This window comes from Sminthopsis crassicaudata, chromosome 1 (genome assembly GCF_048593235.1).
Source record: "Sminthopsis crassicaudata isolate SCR6 chromosome 1, ASM4859323v1, whole genome shotgun sequence".
Taxonomy (NCBI): domain Eukaryota; kingdom Metazoa; phylum Chordata; class Mammalia; order Dasyuromorphia; family Dasyuridae; genus Sminthopsis; species Sminthopsis crassicaudata.
The window spans coordinates 74,509,060-74,525,455 of record NC_133617.1 but is presented as its reverse complement, the minus strand read 5'-3'; the positions used below and the strand labels follow the sequence as shown (position 1 = coordinate 74,525,455).

Below are 16,396 nucleotides of genomic sequence, written 5' to 3'. Positions count from 1 at the left end.
CACAGTGGTCTGCCCAGATGTGGATAGTGGTTTGGTGATTCATAGGAGATGGGCTTAAATTCAATCCACCAATCCCTCTTAAAAAAAAAAAAATGTCATTTCCTTGCTGTCGTTCCTCAGGGAACTGGCGTCTTTATGGACCCTATAGGCAGAATTCCCACTTTCATACATTTGAAAAGGGAAAAGCAATGAGACCCTCTAATTGATTAAAATGATTTTGCAAGAGAAAATCTTCTACAAACTCTATTAGATATAATTTTGCTGCTAATACTCCAAACCACTCCTATTAGACCACAACCTTATTGAATCACTATTCTGAGAATTCATAGGCTGACTGTTTAATTTTCTCTTATAGTCACTCAAATTCCTTAAAAGCCTGTCTAGCCTCTGACTTCCCCTAGAAATCAGAAATTTTATTAGTAGGATAAAGGTTGAGTAGTAACAAGGGAAACTTGAGGTTCCTTTACTACATACTCTAATTCTTTTTTTGAGATTACCCTTCTACTCCCTTTTCCATTTTCCTCTTTTATAATACTATTTTTTCCTTTGCTTAAGAAATTCTCCCAAGGAATTGTTAAGTAACAGAATGTGCTTTCCATCTGAAGACTGGGTAGCCCCTGCCTCCATTAACATTAATTTTTGCACCTGGTTTATCAGCAAAACTTTTTAAATGGTCCATTTTCTTTGAGTTCCTTTTGAAAACTGAACATCCTCTAATTGTCTAGAATGCAAGGGAAATTTATTCTCACTTTCATTGTGTTGACAATACAACTTTTCCATGGATACGAGAAGAGTTATATCTGAAATTTTAAACATACATTTTTGCTAATCCCATAGAATAAGTCCCCTTTTACAGAAGAGGAAACTTAATCCTGGGAGAAGAGTTTGTTTAGGGATACCAAGCTAGGGTACAGTTGCAAGAGAAAGGGACTCAAGCTCAGGTACACAGTGCTGCTGGGCCCTCCACAAAGGAGGCCATGCTGTGCTGAACCATCGAGATAGAAGTCATCCAAGCTGCCTAGAGCAGCTCCAGGTGGGAACTGGGTCTTGGGGTTGTTTGCATCATCACCCTCCCTTCCCAAGGGCAATGCCAGGATGGCTGAGTGGAGGAAGTGGAACAAATAGTCCCCGCTCTTCTGCCTTAGTTTCCCAGTCTTTGATTGTGGTTTGGTGATGGGCATTAAGATTTTTAAGAGTTGTTTCCAGCTCAACTGAAGGGAGAATGGGTAGGGAGAGTGGTCTTTGTCTATAGCTCCACACCAAGTTGGTGCCTTCAGGCCTCAATGGCAGACCCACACTTGGAGTCTGACTCCACTGTTCACTTTTCTCCCCAGACTGTACTTCTGTGTGTTCTGGGTCAACTTGAAGAGGGAACCTCAAAACTCTGAAAAATACTAAAAGGAGAAAACCTTCTTTGATTCTGCCTCAGTGAGGGGACTCCACCCCAAGCACAAACAGTTTCATCTTTGTTATCTGGGTGGAGACAGCTCAGTCCCAAAACCCATTGAATTCAATTCAAATTCTAACCCTGGCTGCAACTCAGCCAGGAGCCTACATGGGACTCTACCCACAAACCCCCTTTAGCTTGTAGCCAACACCCCCTATTATAAAAGAACCAGACCGGAGCCCTCTCTTTGTAGAGGTTCTAAACATGCTAGCTATCATGCTTGGCACCCCAAGAGCCTTTGCCCACTGGAATACTGTTTCCAGTGCCCTCTTCTCTTTACCTAACATCTTTCACTAACTAGACTTGAACCTTACTTCCAATCCCCATAAGAAACCTCTTTTATCAACCTAGGTTTTTGGGTCTGTAAATTCCTTTACAGAGAACTTCTTGTGCTGCCACTAGATCTCCTTTAGATTTGGGTACCCCAAATCTAGACCTCATCAAACTGATTCTGAAGTCTTTGATCGATGGGCTAAGACAGCAAGGCAATGCATGGATACCTGACAAGGGCCTTCCCCCAGGTAGATAAGTCTTACACTTCCAGGTATGAAACCTACTATGGCATCTTGGCAAATGGATGGCACCTACTTTAACAGCTTTATGCTCCTCTTAAACCCTTCATTCCCATCAAACTGACATAATCCTCATTGCATGAATAAAGACTTTCCATCTCCTATGTCTTTGTGTGTGCTATTCTTCCTTAGTAGAGAGCCTGGCACCTAATAGGCATTTAATAAGTGTTTATTGAATTTTTAAAAAAATTGCACACTCGGGGTCCATTTATAAAAATTATTTCCAGTCATCACAGTCCTGTTCAAAGGCAAAGAAGTATAAATCTAGTTATCACTAGATTTGATTTTGAATGCCAGCTCCATTTGATATATTAAATAAATTACTTAGAAGATACATTTTAGTAAAAAATAATCCTGTGTGACTAGATGAATGGGTAGACTATAGATAGAAGAAGCAAAGTCAAAAGGAATAGATTTGGAAAATAGATGATTTGTTCTGCTGGATGTGTTGAGTTTTACATGTTGCTGTAACATTTATATATCGTCAAGGCATTTGAAAAGTGAGTCTTGAGTTCAAAAGAAAGGGACTCTTCTGGAGACAGGAATGGTTATATAGAGTCTGAAGTTATAAGCATAAATGGAGATAGTAGCTGAAGATTTGGGAACATTTCAGATTTTAAGACTTTTTTTTTTTTTTTTTTTCCTCCTGAGGCTGGGGTTAAGTGACTTGCCCAGGGTCACACAGTTAGGAAGTATTAAGTGTCTGAGACCAGATTTGAACTTGGGTCTTCCTGAATTCAGGGCTGGTGCTCTATCCACCGTGCCACCTAGCTGCCCCGATTTTGAGACATTTTGAGTTAATTTCAGAAAGAAGAAAAAAGAGCCAATCAGGAAAATTAGAAGCAAACCCATGTTCAAAAATTGGGAAGAAAAAGTTCCTTGGCAAGAAAGAAAAAGCTATAGGGGAGGTATGAGTAGAACCAAAAGAGTACTGTCCCCAAAACCAAAGCATAAAGAATCTGGTGGGAGTGGCCAGTGCCAAAAGCTTCATAGATATCCAAGGAAGATGAAGACATAAACATTTGGGCCTAGCCACTAGAGAAATCAATGTTGACTTTTGAGAGAATAATTTAATTAAAATGATTAATATAGAAATACTAATAATCAAGATGATTGAAGTGAACATTCACAGTGAAATAATCATTGGGTTTATTGTAGTTGATGGTTTCATGCTACATCTACTTTCAGCTAAAGAAGGGGGGAAAAAACTATTTGGAACTCTTGCTATTAAATTTGGCACTTGTTCTCTGCCTTGTTTCCACACTTTCCCCTTCTTTTACTTCAATTCCCTGGTTAAAATGTAGAAGTATTATTATTTCTAATAACATAAAAGTTAGTGTTTGTATAACACTATGTGCCAAACACTTTACCATGATTTCATTTGATCCTCACAACAACCCTGGGAGGTTGGTGGTATTATTATCCCCATTTTATTTGTAAGGAAACCAAGACAAACATGTTAAGTGAATTGCCCAGGATCATACAGTATCTGAGGTCAAAGATTTTCCTGACCTTAGTCCCAGCATTCAATTTACCATCAGGCTGCCCCCAAGGGTTGTTATTTATTGATGTAGATACACCTTTCTCCCATCAGACCACCACCCCATAGATCAGATCTTTCCTAACATCCCCCTATGTTGTCTTAGTCAAGACACTGCTTTGCCCTGACTTTTTTTCATTTCTACAACTATAAAATTCAATTTGAAGCATTATTTTATTTGGAGGGGAGTTTGGGAGAGCAGATATTTTCCTGCCTTATTCTGCCATCTTCTCACAATTCTCTCTAAATACTTTTATCAATAAAAGAACAGAATTTAAAAATTGGGCTTGCATCTAAAAAAATATAGGAAACAACAAATCTTAAACCCCTAATTAAATATCAAAATAGAAATCCTGAAAATCAAAAGAGAGATCAATAAAACAAAGCATACAAACATTGTAAGAATAAAACTAGAAACTAATTTTGGTTTTGGGGGTTTTTTTGGGGGGAGGGGAATAAACAATTAGGAGCTACCTTGATTTTTTTAAAAGAAGAAAACCACATCACCAGTATCAAGAATTCGAAGCTGAATTCAGAACCAATGAAGCAGAAATAAAAGAAATTCTCAAGAACTATTTACCCCAAATATATGCCAATAAAATTGTCAAATCTAAATGAACTAGACAAATATTTACAAAAATATAAACTGTCCAGATTGATGAAACAGGAAATAGAGTACTTAAATAACCCTATTTTAGAAAAACAATTAAAAAAATCATAAATGAACTCCCAAATTTAAAAATCTCCAAATCAGATGCATTTACAAGCAAATTCTACCAAATATATAAAGAATAATTAATTTCACAATTTTGCTATGCTTTTTTAAACTTTATTTCTCTTGAGGGGTTTTTTGGGTTTTATTGTTGTTGTTTTTTTTTTTTTTTGTCTATGTTTTCTTTTACAACATTACTATTATGGAAATGTTTTGCATGACTACACATATATAACCTATATAGAGTTGTTTGCTTTCTCAATAGGGAGAAGGGTAGGAAGAGAAGAAAGGTGAAAATTTGGACCCGTCTGGGTCTCAAAAGAATTTTCAGGCTTGAACTCATCTCCTAGTCAAGAGGCAAAGTTTTATTGCAATAGTAACACCTATTACAAAGCTGGCTGAATTGTAAGGGAATTCAGCAGAGAAACAGAAGTAAGAAGAGATTTTTATCCAGCTTCTACCATAGGAAAAAAAATGCTAATTCAATGGCTCAAGTTTCAGATTCTCACAGATCAGAATATAATTGACAAGATTACCAGTCAGCAATGAATTGAGGAGTGGTCTTGTTCATTATTGTCTCAGGAGTTTGATCTGTGAGGGTTTCCTGAGCCAGACGCTATCTGACTAAGGAGTAGTCAGACATTGGGTGTGGGGGTTTCCTGAGGCAGATTCCAAAACTAGAAGATTTAGGATTACTGATTTATTGTTAGAACAGAAGCCCCCCACAAAATCATATTACATCATTTTTTCCCCTCAAGCAGTTATCCCCAAATTAATTTAGGACAAAGGAATGGAGGTCTTACCTTCTGGAACTGCTTCAGGCTGGCAAGTAACTTGGTGTAGACTATAGAGAAGTTTCCATTGGATAACTTTGGGATTTGGAATGTTAGTTCTCAGGAAGTTATGAAGAAGCTTCATAGAAGGTAGTGTAGAAACATTATGAATGAGTTTGCTGGAATTACTTTGGAATGGATGTCCTACAATTATTGTGTGGATAAGAGATCCTTTTTGGCAAGAAAACAAAGGATAGTCAGATTAAAGTTATTCCCCTGGGGTAGCTAATAAGAATAGGGGGGCATCCAAGGTGGGGATGGTGACATTTGAGAAACGGGCCTTTGCAAATAATAATGCAGCAGGTCGAATAGGTGGGCTGCCTTGAGGATGCTGAGTGCACACCCAACAATCCTGAATGCCCCCACTGGTCATAGAGTTCCCTAGCCTGACTAAAGGCTAAGGCATTATCTCCCCACTGTCAGGGGCTACCGAGTGATGGAGAGAAAATACTAAGAGCAAATCTCTCAAAAATAACAAGAAAGAAAGAAAGCTAATCTTAAATGCCTCAGCCAGTTATTTGAGGAGTAAAGGCTGCCCCATAGTCACTGGCTTGCCTCTAGGATTAGAAACTGGTCTGAGAGTGTTTGAAACCACCCAGAAGAGGTGTGTCCCCTTTCTTCTGAGCTGGAAAAGTAAAGATGCCATAGTCAGGGGCAAATGGGTAGAGGAAAATGGGCAGCAGCAAGGACAGCCAGGTCTGTAAGCCTGTTTTCCTTGTCTATTTAATAGGAGAACTTTTTGCTGTTGAAAGCCCCCTTTCTTTTCATATAACCCGACGAGCATGCAAAATATGAAAAGCATATTTGGAGTCAAGATAGATGTTCGTTCTCATTTCTTTCTTCAATTCTAAAACTCTGTGAGGGCAAAAATTCTCTGAATCTGGTGGGGGGGCGGTTAGAACCTCCAATTGTTGGCCTAGAGTAAGCTTAGAGGCTTCCTCAGCTAGCTCTAAGGCAAGAGAGTTACCCCAAAGACACCAAGTTTCTTTGAGAAGTAAACAGGTCTGAGCTTGATCCCACCTTCATTAGGTAAGGCTAAGGCTAAACAAAAGATTAGTTTAACTTTCAGGGTTTTAACAGATTAATAAGACTGTGTGGATCTTTAAGAAAAGAAAATAGCCTTGTGGTGGTGGGGATAAGAAATGAGAAGAGGGGGTGGAAATCAAGGGTTTGTATGGTTGCAGTCAGAGAAGCCTCTCAGGTGACCGCAGATCAAGATACTACCATCTAACCCATACTGGCCATGTGCAGTGGTGTGGTGCTATGTTCTCCTGGATTTGCCTCTTCAAGGGCAAAAATAAATTGTGAATCTTTATGCAATGGTATACAAAGGAAAGCATCTTTAAGATCTAGAATAGAAAACCACAGTGTCCCCTAGGATCTGAGAGAGGATAGTATAGAGATTAGGCCACTAAAGCAGGGGCAGCTTGAGAGGCCCACCTAGGGATTCCTTGGTCCCAGACAGAGGAATCTGCTTTCAGATTTCAGAAAGAATATGGGAGGGCTTTGAGAGAAGCACAAAAAGTTCACCTAGGTGTCTGAGAAGGGAAAATTGGGTCCTCAACTTCACCATTTAATCACGCCCCAACAAGGGAGCAGAACAGGAGGGAATAATAAGAAGGGAATATTTAAATAACAGGCCACCAAAATGGCTGGGCAGAGAGGAAGTATCAAAACTGTTCTTAAATTTCCCTTTAATCCCCATCACCCTGTGTGGTGGGGGGGAGGGGCAGGTAAGACCAGAATGCCAGAGCAAGACAGGAAATAAGACTCTATATCTGCCACATCCAAAATTACCCTGGGCTCTGGATGCTCCAGGCACTGGGGAAGGGTATGTGGCTCTAGAGCAGTTTCTTTTCCAGTGCCCCTCCTGATTGCACTTGGGATGAGGTCCTGGGAGTTTCCTCTAAGGCCAGTTTCCAGCCCAGTGGCCTTGGCCATGACATTTAAAGCACGAACCTCCATAGTTCCCGGATATGGCAGCAGCTAAAAATTGAGCCTGCTCCTTGTTTCTTGGTCTGGCCCTGCGGTCTTGCTCCTCTGTAACTATTGATCCTTATTAAAAACTCCAAAAGTGTTTCTAACAGCTGAGTTTGGGAAGTCTGAGGTCCCAAGCCTAAATTTCTGCAACTTCCTCCGAATATGTGGGACAGATTGATGCAGGTTAAAAGATGTTCTCTTCTCTCTGGGCTGCTGACTTAATGATAAGTCAATTAAATTCAGAACTCAAAAGAATATCAGTTACAGCCCCAAGTGATTTTATCTCTAATAGCAAATTCTGCCAATCGCAGCTTAGGGCTAGATACATTATTTTAAAAGTTTACCAGGACTTAAATTTTGTTTAACATGTTTTATATGTCTAATCCTGGTGCAATAATTATACAAGCTTATAGATTCTTAGTAAATGCATTCCTTTTTTAGAAACTATAAATCCTAAACAGGTTTATTTTTCAGAAATAATTCAAACAAGAATTATTTCTCATTTTTTACACTGATGGTTTTAAGAAAACTGGCAAGTTTACAAATTAAGGGTAGTTGACAGAGACCTCAGGGAAGAGGTAGTTTGCTAGGTTGCCCATCCTAACTGTTTTCAGTGCTTTCATGAGCTGTGCTATTTGACACCTCCCCCTATTCTGTGGAGGGGGAAAGGAGTTCACATCTCACACCTGGAGGTAAACTGGTAAGGCTTAACATAATGACAATAAGTCCAAGTAACTTAGTTAACAATTTTAGAATTTTTCTAATAGCCAAATGTTTTATCTGTAGTTTCTATTCTCTTAAATAAGATTCCCTTTTGGGGGCAGCTAGGTGGCGAAGTGGATAGAGCACCAGCCCTGAAGTCAAAAGGCTCTGAGTTCAAATTTGACCTCAGACACTTAATACTTCCTAGCTTTATGACCCTGGGCAAGTCACTTAACCCCAATTGCCTCAGCCAAAAAAAAAAAAAAAAAAAAAGTTCCCCTTTTGTTTTAGAGAGAAAACAAGTGAATTCTTAAAACTGAGATACAATAGATTTTAAGATTGATTTAACTTTAGTTAATGACAAGCCTAGACAAACTGAATTGCGATTTGGTTATTTTCCAATTTATGAAAATCATTTATCTTTTGTGAGCCAGGAAAAAATGTCAGTTTTTACTGATGGGGCCCTCAGAAGTCTGACTACTATAAGAGTTTTTGAAGTAGTGGCAAAATGCTTTTCTGTTTCCAAAAATTCTTCTGTTTACACTATTAGTGCAAAAAGATCCCTTTAGTGGGCTTTCCTTTAAAATTGCTTTTTACTATCTCAGACAAATTCCCAAATTAATTTATATACAAATAGAAATCATTTATTTGTTGGTCACATTAAAAAAACATAAAGTTATCAAATATAAAGCAATTATATCCAATAAAGCAGTTAACATTCGTATAGCATGCTCTATGCTAAGCACTTCACAATAACTATTATTTCTCTTGACAAATCAGAAAATTGGTTAGAGATAAAATAATTTGCCATAAATTACATAGCTAATATATGTCCATAATTGAGACAGAGAATGGTGATCTTATAGAAGCAGAGACTTACTGGCTTTCCGGGTGCTGCCAAGGGTACCTGATTTCTTCCCAGGCAATTCCTGGAAAGAACCTGGTGAAAGCTGGAGTGCCAGAATATCCCTTTGATGGTAGTTTCAGGTGTCAGGGCTCAGGGAATGCTGAGCATAAAGCCTAACCCCCATTCTATCCCCATTCCCCCAAATTGGGTTGGGGGATATTTGGGCAAGGTTGTGTGAAGTCCCCACAGTTTTGCTTCCTCTATTTCTGCAGGTGAGGCAGAATTTAAATTTCCCTACAGTTTTGAGATGAGAAGAGAGACTTGGGCTATGTTGATCTTGCTAAGAATCCCTACAAATGAGATGTTTCAGGAATTTTTTTCTTTTGCAATTTTAATCTAGCTCACAGAACAAACATGACCAGACATTCTACACAGAGACCCAGACACACACAGAATGACACAAAAGAAGACTATCTCATCTTTGCCAAAAGCCATACAATTTTGTCAAAAGCTATTCCATAACACTTATGTTTTTTTTTTTCTGGCAACTCAAAGGAGGTGAAACGTGGCAAAAGTTCCCTAAGCACTTTGATGAAATTGCAATAATTTCCCAGTATGAGTCTCCCCAATCAAGGAAAACTTGCTGAGTGCGGAGCTCAGTATGACCCACACAAACCTTTTCCCAGTGGCTTGGGGTGTCTCGCTATAGTGCTGTGAGAGAAAAAAAATCCCACTACCTTGACAAGGAGGGAATTAAGCTAGGGGAGGCCAAACTCTCCCTATACCAGGCCACCTAATGTTGAAGTTGGGAAAGAAGACTCCAAAAGTTTGGGGTCCCAGACCAGTATTGTGATGTGTGTCTCAAAAGAATTTTCTGGCTTGAACCCATCTCCTAGTTAAGGGGCAAAGTTTTATTACAACAGTAATGCCTACTACAAAGCTGGCTGAAATGTAAGAAAATTCAGCAGAGAAACAGAAGCAAGAAGAGACTTTTATCAAGCTTCTACCATAGAAAAAAATGCTAATTCTATGGCATATGGATACAGCTAGGGAGTAGTGGTTCTCACAGATCAGATTATAACTGACAAGATTACCAGTCAGCAATGAATTGAGGAGTGGCCTTATTTATTATTGACTCAGGAGTTTGATCTGTGGGGGTTTTCTGAGGCCAGAAACTATCTGACTAAGGAGTGGTCAGACATTGGGTATGGGGGTTTCATGAGGCAGATTCCAAAGCTAGAAGATTTAGAAGTACTGACTTATTGTTAGAACAGAAGCCCCCCATGGTCAGAGGACCACAAAATCATATTACATCATTTCCCCCCTCAAGCAGTCATCCCCAAATTAATTTAGAACAAAGGGATGGAGGTCTCACCTTCTGGAACTCTATTGCTATTCCATAGAGACTATTGCTATTGCTATGGAGATGCTTCAGGCTGACAAGGGGCATAGAGCTGGCCTTGCCTAGTAGGGGTCCAGACTGAGAGGTGAAACAAGTGACTTGTAGGCAGTGTCAGCAGCATCTGGTACTAAATTTTAGAATCAGATATCAGGTGATTTCAGGTTGACCAAGTTGTTGGAATTTCATGATTTGGAGTCTAGAAGAAGCAACTCTCACAAGTATATTTTATATTAAAAATATAAGAACCAAATATGAGCAAAAGAAAAAGAATTAAAAGTGAAGTTAATAGGGACAATAGCCAGTAGTCCCCACCCAAAGGAAGGCTGTATGGGGAGAGGTGAGGCTGTCATGGCTTGCATTCAAACAGGTTTTCCTAGGATAAACACCAAAGAATGTTTTCCCCAATAACCCTGCTTTTGTCTTCTTGAAGGGGTGGAGGCAGTATCTGAAGCAGTGGAATTATACACATGAAAGGAGCACTCAGATGATCTAGCATGCAAGCAATGTGTTTAAAATATGTTAAGCAATGGGTAGGGAGGGTGACATGCAGAGTAGAGATAATAATTAATCTTAAATAGGTTTGATCTCCTTTAGCAAAAACCTGAGCCTTCAGGCTTACAAGGAAGGCTTTTGCCCAATTAGTAAAAGTAAAAACAAAAACCAAAAAGCAGTTTGAAACCTCTGAGAGGGGACATATGTGTAAAATCCATTTGCCAGTCCTTCCCTAAGTATGTACCCCTCCTCCTATAGGCTTTAGGATAGGGGGATTAGCAGCCCTTTCACAAACTGGGCATATTGGACAGATCTGTCTGTTTCTCCTAGCTTGTGACCAAGGAAAATAGCTTTCTTCACAAGTAAAGTAAAAAAATACATACCTAGAAAGGTGTGTATATTTGTAAAGAGGCCAACAACATAGTACATGTACCTCCAGGACAAAAACTATACTCAAGCTTTTGCTCCAGCTACTTATCTACACAAGATGTCCAAAGAAGTATGGGAAGTGAAAATGATTGAGATAAACTAATTATCTAAAGGCAATGTGAAGGAGCTTTTGGAAAGAAGGAATGTTTTATCCTGGAGAAAAGAGGCAAGCCTGAGGAGAACCTCAAAAATGAGATTTTGAATGAATCAAAGGGAAAAAAAAATAGCCAGTCCTAAATTAAGGTCATTTCTCTAACTGAAAACAAAATGGTTTTGTTTTTAGCACTTCATGGTAATGTTGAAGCATCAGCTCTCTGTAACTATTTATTGAAGGTGAGCTCAAAAGACTAGGTGCTACCATCTCAGAGTAGCCCAACAACCTATACAGCCCCACTGGACAGTCACTTTCCAGGGGCTTCACTGTCCAGTCAACCACTGAGTGACCTGCTCCTCCGAAAGTCTAGACCCCATGTCCTAGGAGGAACAAGCTTAACTGAGACACCACAGGAGGTCAAATAGACAGGTATGCTTAGCCAAGAGCCAGGTGAAGGTCTTTGTAAAAAGCAAGGCCATCAAAGTTGTAAATCACTTTGGCCATGTTTTTATAGTATTAATATTTTTGTATAAAATGTTTCCCTTATTCCACTCAGTTCATTCTGCATCAGTTTATATAAATTTTCTTAAGTTTTTCTGAAGCTTGGATAATCTTCATTTTATTTTTTTATTTCTATTTTATATTAGTATTTCATTATATTCCCAAATTGATAGGTACCTCCTTAGTTTCCAGTTTTTTGCCACTACAAAAATATGTGCTTAAGTATTTTCATACTTATGGTTATGCTAGACCCAGCTTGAACTGGCTTCTGAGAGCCAATTATTAAATTTTTAGTGTGAACATTTCTACTTCAAAAATTGGCAAACTCTATAAATCAAGGCTTTATTTATTGTTTTGTTGTTTATGTAAACTTGAGAAAGTGACAGAAAAATATTAATGTAGATTAAATTTAGGAATATATATTTGTACCTTTTTATGGTGGGGAAAGACAGTTGTTAAACATTTACTAGCTCATAGTTAAGTAATTTGCCCAGGATCACACAACTACTAAGTGACTGACATCAAATTTGAACTCAGGAAGATGAGTCTACCTAACTCTAGGTTTGGCACTCTCACCACTTTGCCATCTAGCTGTCCCATAAAGATGATAGCTAGCATCTATATAACATTTTAGAGTTTAATGCTTTAAATTATGTTGTTTCATTTTATCCTGACAGCAACCCTATGAAGTCATCCCCATTTTTCACATGAGAAAATTGAGACAGAGAGAACTTGAATGAATTGCTTATACACAACTAGAAAGTGCCTGAGGCAAGAATTGAACTTGTCTTTCCCTCTCTATTTCTGTTCCCTCCTTTAATCTTTTTTATTATTTTAATCTACATCCCTCCTTCTTTTCCTCTCTTTTCCCTCCGAATCCATAACTAGAACCCAACTATTGGGGAAGGCGGTGTCATAAGATTATATCTTAAGGGCAAGATTCTTCCCTTAGGTCACTGTTTTCTATCTTCTGTCCATCCCCATCCCAATGCCAGCTGGCCTATAATCTAACCAGCCATATAACTCCATATTCATCCTCCTGATATCTTATGTTAGTCATGCTCCATTCCTAAAGAGGAAAGAAATGTTCTTTTCCCCTAAAGAAAGTAACACCAGGCAAATTACTGTCCTGGGGAATCATGCATGCTTCTGCCTCCAAATTCTAATTATATATTGGAGAAGCTATACCTCAGACTTTCCCCTTCCCATATGTACCTCCTGTGTTGTCCTCACAAATATCTCTTTCCATTTCCTTGACTACTGAACTTGCTTCAGGGGGTAGAATTCTTAGGATTGTTCCCTTGATCTTTTTATTATCCTCCTTTTATCCCTCCAAGCAAAATATTCCCCTAGCCTCTTGTCAGAGCCAGGACTCTGGAAAGATCTTGGGATATCTATTGAGGAATCATAGGTCTCACATTTTTTTTGCCTAGAGAGGTCTGGTTTTCCCATAACGATGGTACCCTGAGATCAACACCATTGTTAGCATGGGACACAAAACACCTCGGGGAGCCTTCCTGATTGAGCCTTGGAATCTGGTATTCTGTGAGGATCTTCTGAGTCACATACTTGATACTTTATCACCTTTACTCATTACCTGTAATGAAGAAAATGAGCCCAATGAAGCCAAGGCTCTCATTTAACACCCTACACTGCAGGGCAAACCAAATTTCTCCTAGTTATTACACATCTGAATAACATGACTGCTTTTTGATATTGAATAAAAGTTTTGGCATATAAACTTATTTTATAAGTTCATTCTTCAGGTGATATCTTCTATAGCAAAAAGAATGATGAGAATTGTGTATGCTTTGTCTTGTTCCCATGTGGTTTGGATGTCTTTCATTATGTCTTTATGTTTTGAAATCTTTCCTTTATTAGGATATTTTTAGTATTTGATAGATTAAATTTTTTTAAAGTATATAAATTATTAAATATTGAAGATATTGTTTGTAACCAGTTGTTATTGTTATTTTTAAATCATATAATGCCAGTTAGAAAAGACCTCAGTAAGATTGGATTTATTCCACTTGACCCCATGGGATAGAACTAGGAGATGTTACAAAAAGGCAAATTTCAGTTTGATGCCAGGAAAAATTTCCAATAGTTCAATCAGTCCATAAGTGTAATGAGCTGCCTCAGAGGATGGAGGATTCATCATTGCAAGAAGTCATTAAACAAAAACTTATTGTGTACATCACTGCTTAGGTACTGTCATCCCCATTTTTCACATGAGAAAACTGAGACAGAGAGAATACAAATGAACTGCCTTGTATTGCACACATAACTAGAAAGTGTCTGAGGCATGATTTGAACTCCCTTTTCCCCTGTATTTCTACTCCCTCCCTTAGTTTCTTTTTATTTCTGTTCATATGATAGGATATTGTTTTCTATGCATAAGTTCACTAGAAGGTCTCTGAGAGTTCTTCTCACTTTAACATTGTCTATCTTTGAAAAAGAAATGCCATTTCCAATGTGCCTGAAAGCAGCCACCCAGTCTCTGCTTCATGGCTTCAATAGTTTCAACCATTCCTTGAGGCAGCCCATCCACTTCTGGGATGGTATCAAATGGATAGGAAGCCTTTCTTGACATCAGCCCTAAATATGATTCTAAATAATGTTCACATATGGAGCCCTGCTAGTGAAGAAATCCATCTTTAATACGGCCAGCATTCATATGGTCACTGCTATTATGTATTCCTGAATCCAGCTCTACCACTTTATCCACTGCATCATGAACCTGATGTGCAAAGACAGCTTGAAAATTATTTATTTCTCCAAAAGGACATAAGATGAATCAAAAACTTGAATTTCATAAAGCAGAAAATAATACTGCCTAGCATTTTTCAACAGAGACAGCAAAGCAATGATTCATGAATCACTTGGACTAGAATGCTTATACCAATACACAAATCCACTAGCAGTATCTTAGTATGACTGTATCTCTACAGCCACTACCACATGGAATATTCCTAATTTTTATCACCTTTGCCAATTCACTGGAACAAGTTGATTTGAAATAAAATTTACATGATATTTAATTGTTTATGTTCTTTTGCTCATATTCTTTGATAATTAAGGAATGGCTCTTATTCTCATATATTTCTGTTATATGTGTGTGTGTATAGATAGGAAACAAAAGAAATGTTTGATGCAAATTTTTCCAGTTGATCACTTCCTTTCCAAACTTGATGTGATGTTAATTTTATTCACACAAAATATTTTAAATTTAATATAATAAAGATTATATACATTTTTTCTTTGTAGTTCAGTGTAATCTACCTCAATTTTTCCTTCACAATAGCCTTTGGCTCGAGCAAAACACATCTTTTGACAACAGGACTGCTAACAGTTTAACCTCCATCTGAAGATGTATTTTATCTCTCTATGCCCAGATATTATTTTAGAACTCCACCTACTTGGTAACTGTCACCAAGACCTGTCACCTGACTCACCCCTACCCAATGGGCACCTACCATTTCAAATTCACTGCCTTAGCTTTCTATATATTATTTTAATTTTCACTTTGTAGAACACAGAATCTACACCCAATCTAGAAGAACTTCCCTAGGTGCCAAGGTAGGCAATGTCACAAATATCATCTGTGACCATCTGTAATTCTCTTTGTCTTTTGGCTATTTTTTGTGTGTGGCAAAATGTATAAATTGGATGAATGTAGAGTGGGGATGTAGTGGTAAGGTGAGGGAAATGTTAGACTTGGTAATCTCAAAGGTCCTATCCATCTTCATGACCACACAAAGTTATGATTTTCCACTCTTCACCTCCTTCCCCCCACTTCCAATACTTTATCAAAGGAAATGGACCAAAGGAACTGATGGTTTGAAAATGGACTTTTTGAGAGGTTCATGGAGTCTCCAAGGGAAGGGTGAAGTGTCTGTGAATTTGACATAGAGGAGGGTATATGAAGATTGTAGATAGAGTGTTAGAATTGAGGAGATTGAGAGAGAACTGAGGAGAATTGAGGAGAACTTATATCCCACTGCTAACTCTATGACTATGAGAAAAGCCTTTGAACCCTCTAATACTCAATTTTCTTATCTTTAAAATGAAGATAGTAGAACTGGTAGTGCCTGCTTCTTAGAATTCTTATGAGATTTGTTTGAAATGATGTCCATAAAATGTTTTGTAATTTTCAAATTGTGATAAAAAAAAGTTTAGCACTATTATTATTGGAGAGAAAGGACCAGCTATTAAAGTCCTCTCTTTGTGAGATCCAAAGCCACAAAATATCAGGTAACTCCAAGTGAATACAAAATATGCACTCTGATCAGTAAAATTTGTAACTCTTCAGGCTTCTAAATGGCAAGGGCCCTCTGAACCAAAACAGGGCTAAAGAATTTTGGGAAGTGAAGGCACTTCATGACCAAGGGAATTAAGGGGTTTCAGGAGATGAGGAACTGAAATAATGGAGGGAAAGGGATGCAAACCAGTTCCTGAAAATGTGCTCAGAGGAAGATAGGAAGGATAGTGAGACTGTGGAAGGAGCCCTGGAGGGGAATAAATTAACCAGAGCTAGGGAATAATCAGTCCAGTAGCAAATCAGTCATTGCCAGGACAGTCACACAGTCTTCACAAAAATCCAAGGAAGCGCAGAGCTATCATTATCCCCTTTTTACAGTTGAGGGAACTGAGGCAGGCAATGTAGATTTATTTGGGCTTTATCAAATCCTGGTTTACCAGAGCTATGTTTCAAAAAGTTATGAATGCCCAAAATGATTCATAAAGAAATGCGTGAAAAAATGTACACATATAACCAGAAAAAAAATAAAATGGGGAAAAAAGAAGTTATGAATGAAAACTGCATGAGACAAAATAATTTAATTT

General features: G+C 38.2%; 1 protein-coding gene across 7 annotated transcripts in view; it reads left to right on the top strand.

The window, feature by feature from the left end:
- Positions 1-15,050: 15,050 nt before the first annotated feature.
- Positions 15,051-16,396, top strand: part of LOC141539206 (uncharacterized) — a 72,425-nt gene continuing 71,079 nt past the window's right edge. For 6 of the 7 annotated variants that reach the window (XR_012481224.1, XR_012481223.1, XR_012481222.1 and 3 more), the window contains exon 1: positions 15,051-15,130. The gene's annotated coding sequence lies outside the window, so the exon portion shown is untranslated. The remainder of the gene's footprint in view (positions 15,131-16,396) is intronic. The other variant, XM_074261610.1, reaches the window with a different exon arrangement.